The 9,595-nt window shown below is 44.8% G+C and overlaps 1 pseudogene; it reads right to left on the minus strand.

Moving 5' to 3' along the window:
• Positions 1-495: 495 nt before the first annotated feature.
• On the minus strand, positions 496-8,096 carry LOC144123345 (uncharacterized; annotated as a pseudogene).
• Positions 8,097-9,595: the final 1,499 nt, after the last annotated feature.

The following is a 9,595-nucleotide window of genomic DNA, read 5'->3' on the forward strand; positions in this document are numbered from 1 at the left end:
GCCCGTGTGCTGTGCGATGTCAGTGCACGTTAAAGATCCCCAGGTGGTCGAAATTATTCCGGAGCCCTCCACTACGGCACCTCGCTCTTCCTTTCTCCTTTCACTCCCTCCTTTACCCTTCCCTTACGGCGCGGTTCAGGTGTCCAACGATATATGAGACAGATACTGCGCCATTTCCTTCCCCCCCCCCCCCAAAACAATTATTATTATTATTATTATTATTGAGGAATATGGAAGAAGAGTATCCGGACACAGCATCACTGCTGGCGCATTCCTTGTATGTGGACGACCTCTTAAAGGGAGCAGAAAATGAAGAGGGAGCCCTGAGGATCTATGAAGAAGCTAGGACAATCTTCAGTGTGGCCTCTATTACACTGCACAAGTGGCCGTCCAACAACCAGACATTGAACGAACGGTTTGTGGCGGATGATTGTCAAGCAAGACACTTAGTATACCCGTTAGTCGGCAAGCCAATGTGAGCAACATGGATATGAACTAATTAGAAAATGGGACCAGGTACTCGTCAAGGGCTGGTGGGTCTACACTAAAATACTGCGAAACTTGGCTTTCGTACAGGCAGGTGTGGGCATTTGACAATAGTGTAGCCACTCTGTACATGCGACCAATATTTTGCCGCCTGACCTTTTGATTTTTAGGAAAATCGAGAAATGCAAGTTCTGTGGCCACCTTGCCAAACACCCACTGTACTGCTTGACGTACACTGCTCATTTTTTTGTTGAACCAGGCTTCGTGAGGCTGAAGACTGGATCTCCCAAATGGCTTGAGCAGTAAGGGTCTCAGAGGATAAGCTGGGTCCCCATATATGACAAAGCAGTGGCCTTGGGTTATCTTCTCGAGCTTCTCGTACAGGCTTGTTTTCTTGAGCATGCCTGAAATAAATGGCATCTTAAGAATTAAAAAATGAATACCAGATACACGATTTGCACTTAAACAAAGCTGGAATTTCAAATCATTACCACAGAAATAATAATAACGTAAGCATCTGCACACAATGGGAAGAGAGTGACTTGGTGGATGATATCCATTTTCTTGGCAGCAAGAACCTGCACACTCTAATTATTACAAGGCCAAAATAGAGCTCAGAATTTTAACGCTAAAGCGATAAAGGCTCTTTTACCCATAAATCCGGTGCGGTGTTGTGAGTGAAAAATCACGGGCATGGCTCTGGCAGGTAAGTCACCTAGATCTGTGACCTTATGGCGTCATTACAACGTCCTGCGAGCAGCAGCTGCAGGCTTCTAGGCCTCTCAGCCAGGCCTGGCTACAGGATAACTGCAGTTAAGAGCTGATTGCATAACCGTGATTTTAACAACTTTTTGGCATTTTAGGCACATAGCTTGGGCCGTTGGGCATAAAATAGATAAAATAGACTCAGGTGTTTTGAGCTTATAAAAGTCTTGAGTCAAGGTGAGCCAGGGTGAGTCATGAGTAGAAATGTGTGAGTGAGTTGGAATGAGCGAGCGCAGATAAGTAGTGAGTGGAAACGAGTGAGCCCAGGCGAGCCATTAGCCGAAATGAGTGAGCGAGCCTAGATGAGTGGTGATTCTGAGCCCGAATGAGTTGTGAGCCTAAATGAGTTTGAGTTCCCGAGTTCAGTGAGCCTGAGCCTCTGTGAGTGTGAGTAAGCCCGTAGGTTGACCAGTTTTGTGAGTGAGTGAGCACTCGTGATTTTGCTGAGGTATGACGGTGATACAATGGGTACAAGCTTTCCCCTGTCTGGTGCTTTGCTTCTTTAGGGTGAAATGCTTGGAAAATGGGGCTTTGACCCCACCTTGAGTAGAAGAAAACACCTCGTGCCATGGCGCGCTTTGGCCATAGATGCCCTTGCGTAATAAAAACTCATGATCGTCAGTATAGAATGACCTTCTGCATATATGGCAATTAATTCATTATGCTATTGCATCACACGGTGGAGCTTATGTGCCCCCTGCATTTTTTTCCTGCAAACTCTAGCTACCCTCTCCCTGTTCATGAAAAGTAATCAATGCAAGCAGGTCTTTGATTCTGCATCATTTTACATTTTTCTGTGTATTAGAAGAGGCAACAAGAGATCCTTCGAGCTTTACTGATAACAGCACAAATGATTGACAAGTTGAGTTACATAACAAAATAGGTTTAGTGTCAGGCCATGTGACGTGGCAGAATCGACATTCACAAATACATAATTATTTCATACATATGTTTTCAACGGTGCTGTACTGTATGCAAGTGCACAGCCACTTTTCAGAGGACCACATGCATACTGACCGTGCAAAACAGTAGTCCATTCTGTGACAAATCAATTGCAGCTATGTCCATATCACTGCAGAGAATGACCACCGACTTTCTACACTTAATGACAACACACATGTATGTTTACAAACATAGGTGACATCACTGCAGCACAAAATAGTTCAAATGCACCCATCCACTTCGCTTGTCCTGTTAACACTCTTATCCCGGATCATTTTTTGATGAAAATGGTCTCTTTGTGAATAGAATGCGGTACCACATCAGTAAAGGCCAACCTCCATCTGTACCTGGTGTCCCTTTTCAAGACAAATTTGAGGCTTCATGTCCGTAATTCTAACGTGGGTTGGGCTCTACCATAATGTGCTCAAGCAATTTAACAAACTCATATGTAGTAAATGGACCTACCTGTATCATGTCATCGGCCCCGGAAAGGCCCGTCCAGCTGGCAAATTATGTCATTGGGGCACATCACGGCCTGATATTTGAGTACATGGCAGCGTTTGTGCCCTGAAAAATCTTGCTGCTCTGATGATGGGCGACAGATTCGCCGCGCAGTCCCATCTACAAATCCCCAACAATTTGTTAGTGGGGCCCCTTTTGCGTGCACAGCCTGAAAAGAGAACAACAGACTGTTAAAGTTTCTCAATGCCATTCGATGCAAAAGGCATACACAAGACCTATAAAGCAACATAAACCATACTTTTTTCCTGCAAATATTTGTTCCTATATAAGGATTGTTTTACATCTGTTCAAACACAATATCAGTCATGAGGTAGCGAAACATCATTCTGTAGCTAATAACAAGGCTCATTACTGGTCTCTTTTATGCTAGCTTTCAAATAAAGCAGATTGCTGCAAGATATACATGAGCCTTTGGCACTAAGTACGCGGTAACGAGCTGCTAGAAACTTTGTAGGCATGCATCAATGATTTTGGTATACTGATAGTTCAACAAAGGAAGTACAGGTAACTTCTGAAGCACAGGCTTGAACTTTGTTTACTACTCACAGACCGCCTGCACTGTACTTGATATGCGCTATACTAATGCTTCTAATGCAGTATTTCGCGCTAGATCATGTTCACATCAAAAGAAATTTTTCTTACCTCACAGAACCTTTCAAGGGCACGGCGGCACTACCGGCATGCGGTGGAATAATCATTTTGCCTTCATTGTGCAGATGGTCATCGGAGCGCTACCTCCGACTAGCGCCAGCATCAGCCACTTGCCCAAGGAAAATGCCTTCGATCGCGGAATCACCATCGCCAAGTTCCACGTGCGAAACGCGTTGACACCGCATCTGGATGTTAACTGGCTACACCGATCGTCACCGGGCACATGCGCGGACCACTGCACGCACGGATCGCTACCAGCGCCACCGCAGATCAACAGTATATACTGCCTCCCCGAACATCACGCTGTCACTGGGCACGGCGGCACTACCGGCATGCGGTGGAATAATCATTTTGCCTTCATTGTGCAGGTAAGAAAAGAATTTGGAAATTGTTACCGTTCAGATGACCGCTTTCTACTAGTGCTGCCGTGCCCGCAGCTTCAGAGTATAGTGCATGATACTGCAGTGTTTCTTGGAAAATTGTTGCTCTTAGAAGGTGATGTGGAACCTATCCCGGGCCCTGAACTTGCGCAGATTGCAAAACAACTAAAGGACATTGCTTGCGACATAAAAGACATAAAAGAGAAACGACTCACAGAAATAGATAAGAAACTGGATGCATTGTCAGTGTTAGAAACCAAGATTACGTCTTGCCAGAATGAAGTTTCCCGCATGACTAAAATTATTGATACATTAGAAAGACCGATTGACGATTTGGAAAACCGGAGCAGAAGATCGAATCTAATAGTGTATGGCCTAGAAGAGGAGGATGAAGAGAACAGCGAAACTCTAGAGCAGGCTGTTAACAAAAAAATTATTCAAGATACTCTGGGGCTTGACCAGGTCGCCATCGAACGAATTCATAGATTAGGACGACCAGAGAGCAACAAGATCCGCCCGGTTATCTTTAAACTATTAGATTCGAGACAGAAGACAGCTATATTGAAGAACGGTCGGAAGCTAAAGGACACAAGATTCTGTATTGACGAAGATTTTTCCCCCCAGAATTCGTGAAATCAGGAAAAATCTTTGGGCGAGCGCGAAAGAAGAACGCGAAAGAAAAGAAAAGGTGTCCTTGGCCTTCGACAAGTTATTCATCAACAGCCGTGCATATGTCTGGGTCTATGAGAAGAATAATCGAGTACCTCTGAGAGAACATGATGGGAAGACCAACCAACCACCTCTGGAAAAAAACTCTACCGATCTAAGCCCACCAATGACTCGACGGGGAGCACGGTGAAAGAATTGACGGTTATCAACATCAATGCGAGAAGCGTTATAAATAAAGTCGAATCCCTAGAGAATGTTCTGCTTGAGTACGAACCAGATATAGTTGCGATTACTGAAACCTGGCTCTCCCAAGATGTCAGCGACGATGAAATTGCTCCACCGAACTACGAACTTGTCCGAAAGGATCGCGCCTCCCGCGGTGGTGGCGTGGCACTTATGATACAAAAGCGCATCCCATTTGTCATGCTTCCTGAAGTGACCGGCGCTGAAGCTGTTTTCTGCAAAGTTATTTGCAACAACACCAACATTATAATTGGCAGCTTCTACAGAAGCCCTTCTTCTGGACACGAATGCATATCGGTAATTCAAGATTTCCTCCAGCAATACTGTTGTAACTCACGAATCATTCTAATAGGCGATTTTAACCTACCAGATGTCGACTGGACTACCATGCATCACACTTCAGTTATATCCGACGCTGTAATTAATTTGATGATAAACTTTAACCTCCATCAAATCGTTCACGATCCTACACGCGTACAAGGCTCAACAAAAAATATTCTTGATTTGATTTTAATCAGTGAACATTTCCCCGTCCATCGTGTTGCAAACCACGTCATCGAAGGCATCTCAGACCATAAAATCCCAGTTTGTGAATTACCGCTACAGTGCACCGTGACATGCCACTGTCCAACCACCACCATAAAAAACTTTGCAAAGGCAGACGACGCAGCGATCCTAACTTATCTCGCCCATGAATTCGACAGCTTTGCCGAGAGCGCATCAGACAGATCTACAAACATAGACGCTACATGGCTTATCTTTAAACGCGCTGTACAGTACTGTATGACTAACTTTGTCCCGCTCAAGATCAAACGCATCGCTAAAAATAATCCTTGGATCACTAGAGACGTCATTCACGCGCAGCGTCAAGCAAAGAGGTTACGCAAAGCTATCAAGACCAAAGGTGGTAGTCATTTGAGGAAATCTAAATTAAGCAGTGCCGTTGAAAAGCTCAAGCAGGTCACGAAACAAGCGAGAGACTACTACTTCAATGTAACTTTCCCAAGTTTTTTGAGAAATAATCCACACAGGTTTTGGAGCCATTTTCGCGGCCACAAAACGGTACAGTCCGGTCTCTGTAGAAGATAAGGACAATACTGCTAATATGTACAACGATTTCTTCTTTTCAGTCTTTACTAAAGATAACGGCATCATCTCCGACTCATGCAATTCGCCCCTGCTAAATATTGAACCTCTCAGAATTACCGATGACGGGATTTTCAATCTTCTGCTGAACCTAGATCCAAAAAAATCAACAGGTCCGGATGATATTCCAAATGAGTTTTTAAAAAGATATGCCGAATGGTGTAGCAAGTACCTTGGTACTTTTTTCGCAAGTCTATTTCATCATCAAGGCTGCCCAGAGACTGGAAAATGGCAAAGATCATACCTATTCATAAATCAGGGGACACTACCTCACCCTCAAACTATAGGCCAGTCTCTCTTACAAGTACATCATGTAAAATTTTGGAGCACATAATTTCGAAGCACATAACCTCATTCCTGGAGCGCAATAGTATATTGACACCCCATCAGCATGGATTCAGACGCGGGTTATCAACCGTTACTCAACTGACAGAGGTTGTACACGATCTAGCACTTAATATTAATAACTGTAGCCAGACAGACATAATAATGCTCGATTTCTCAAAGGCATTTGACTCTGTATCACACAATAAGTTGCTAGGAAAACTAAAAACTGTTATCGGGGAAGGCGAATTACTATCTTGGTTAGAAGATTTTTTGTCAAATCGGTCTCAGTTCGTGGTTTTTGAGTATGTTTCATCCAAAACAGTTCCAGTAACGTCGGGCGTTCCTCAGGGATCAGTCCTTGGTCCATTGTTATTTTTGCTCTTCATCAATGACATAACTAATGACATTGATTGCAGCATTAAGCTCTTCGCAGATGACTGCATTCTTTACAAAACAATTAACAATCGCGAAGACCATCTGTCGTTAAACAGTTCTCTAAAAAAAATAACAGAATGAAGTAACACGTGGCAAATGACAATAAACACTAAAAAATCCGTTTGTATGACAGTAACAAGAAAAAAATTCCCGTTTTGCTTTTCTTACTCTGTAAACGGCGTTCCATTAACGAAAACTAAACACCATAAATATCTAGGTATTACGCTGTCTTCTGACCTGAGGTGGGACTCTCACATTGCTAATATCACGTCTACTGCATTACGGAAACTTTTCTTTATCAGGAGACGCTTGCGGTACGCACCAGTATCTTCTAAACTCCTGGCCTACAAAACCCTTGTAAGGCCAGTCTTAGAATACGCGAACACATTCTGGTTCCCCCAATCAATAACTAACATCACAAAACTTGAGGCTATACAACGTAAAGCCCTACGAATAATTCACAATAAATACAAGCGCACAGATTCCCCAACATTGCTTGCAGCTTCATCCAGTCTCCAAACACTATCCGCAAGAGCAAAACAAGCGCGCTTAAAATTTTTGTTTCAATTATTACACGAGCAGTACAGGATAGATGTGCAAAAATACGTGACGTACTCACAATCGCCACCTTCACGGCACAAACATATGAACACACTAACCGAGTATGTGTGCCATAATGACACGTTTAAGCATTCCTTTTTCCCTCTCTCCATTAGTGAATGGAATCGCTTAGATCGTAACATCACCTGCACCCAATCGTTATCATCATTCGTGTCACAGATAGAGCATTTGTCGTAATGCACAGTGGCGATGCAGCAACCGTGACCGCAAATCTAGGCAAGAAGACAACCCCTTCTAACTTGTCATGTATGCGATTTTGAGTCCATTCTTAAATTGTGTCTACCATTGTCGAAGATCTGTTCTGTATATCCTTTTGCTATGGCCAATTCACTTTTCCCTACCTTTGCTTTTATGCCATGTTTGCTGCCTTTGAATAATATGTTTATATTTGTTTTCTTTTTTGCACTGTACTAATTGCCCCTGCTATGGTCTTGCAATAAGACCAGCAGTAAGGGTGTTCAGATTGAGCCTTGAACGCCTGGTCAGGTCCTCCAGCAGGTGATCGAAATGGTGCTCAATATATGCAAACACCGTGTTGACCACACTTGAGATCACAGGTGAGTGGCGGTTAAAAAGTACCTCAAGATCGAAGAGGCGGTTGGGGTACCCAAGCCGCCGCAGTGTCATGCACAGCGCTTCACGGCCAGGCACAGTGACACGCTGTGCACTTACAAGATCGCTGGGTATTTTGAGGCAATCAGCCAGATAACCAAAATCGGCCTTCTTAAAGCGGAAGTGCCGCTCAAAATCTGAGTCCTCCATGCGGTCAATGTTCAAGAGGCCACGCGCTGCCAGATCTCGGCGCGGCTCCGGCTCAAGGAAAGATACGTATAAATACATGTCTTCGATTTCCCTCCATGAGAGAGTCCCAAGCAAGAGGGGGTCAGTCAAAACACTGTAACGCGCCATAACTTGCAGTCGTACGGCTAAACCGGCACACTCAACCACCTACAACGAAAAAACGAAAACTACAAAAGTCGGATATGCCTACGGGATTGACTAGGTGCTGGTTGCTGGCTACGGCTTCAGCTGGCTAGCTTCACGAGCGCATTTGAAAAGCCGTTGAGCCTATCACGTAGTATGTACTTAATAAGTCGAGATAAATATTATTGCTATCTACTCAGGATCTCACTACATATAAGTTCTTGCAATACGCGCGTATTTATGCTTGCGATTGTCATCACAACATAAGCTATCATCATCGCTCTTTTTACGCTACGATAACTTGATACCGGAGCGACACTACTCTAAAACGTATTCCGCGTTTTGCAATGCTAACCGGAAAGTCCGGCATCCGGTAACACGGTAAACGGTAACGTAAACACGGTAACGATATGCTATAACTCTCTACTGTCTCGGCAAGTTTGCGTTGCTCGCGCCCTTGTCGACCTTGTTCACGCGCGTACCGAGCTCTTAGTGACCAACTTTAGTAGCGAACCCCAACATTTGACGAAAAACACAGTGATTGCCCATTTTGAAGAACTTGGCGAGCATGCCGCCCAATGTGCCTTATCCACAACGAACCCCGGAACAGCGGTACAGGACACTGCACCAGCCATTACGATCGACGTGAACGCTGACCTTCTGACCAATCAGAAACGCCGCGTGGAAAGCCTTATTGACTCTTTCCGCGACTGTTTTGCGTCAACCTCTAAGGTTCTTCAGACGCGAATAACTAAGCACCGCATTATCGTCGATAGTGACCAGAGACCACTATGTCAGCGTCCTTATCGTGTTTCGTCGAAGGAACGTGATGCCATCCGCCGCCAAGTTGCCGAAATGCTCCGCGACGACGTCATACAACCATCGATGAGTCCCTGGGCATCACCTGTTGTTCTCGTCGCAAAGAAAGATGGCAGCCTACGGTTCTGCGTGGATTATCGACGTCTCAACAACGTTACCAAAAAGGATGTATATCCACTGCCGCGCATTGATGAATCAGTAGATCGCCTCCGCCATGCTGCCTACTTTTCGTCACTCGACCTGCGTAGTGGTTATTGGCAAATCGAGGTCGACGAACGTGACCGAGAAAAGACCACCTTCGTTACTCCTGACGGATTGTACGAATTTAAGGTGCTTCCTTTCGGCTTGTGTTCAGCCCCTGCAACGTTCCAACGTATGATGGACACCGTACTAACTGACCTGAAGTGGAAGTCCTGCCTTGTGTATCTCGACGACGTCATGATTTTCTCCGACACGTTCGAGGAGCATCTGAAACGTTTGCGTGCTGTTTTCGAGGCCATTCGTACCGCAGGTCTGTCTCTGAAGCCCGAAAAGTGCCACTTCGCATTTAGGGAGCTCAAGTTTCTTGGCCATATTGTAAGCGCTCAGGGCGTTAGCCCTGACCCATAAAAGACGGCCGCCGTTGCTGCATTACCCAAACCAACAGATAAACGAAGCTTGCGGCG

This window comes from Amblyomma americanum, chromosome 1 (assembly GCF_052857255.1).
Source record: "Amblyomma americanum isolate KBUSLIRL-KWMA chromosome 1, ASM5285725v1, whole genome shotgun sequence".
Classification (NCBI taxonomy): Eukaryota; Metazoa; Arthropoda; class Arachnida; order Ixodida; family Ixodidae; genus Amblyomma; species Amblyomma americanum.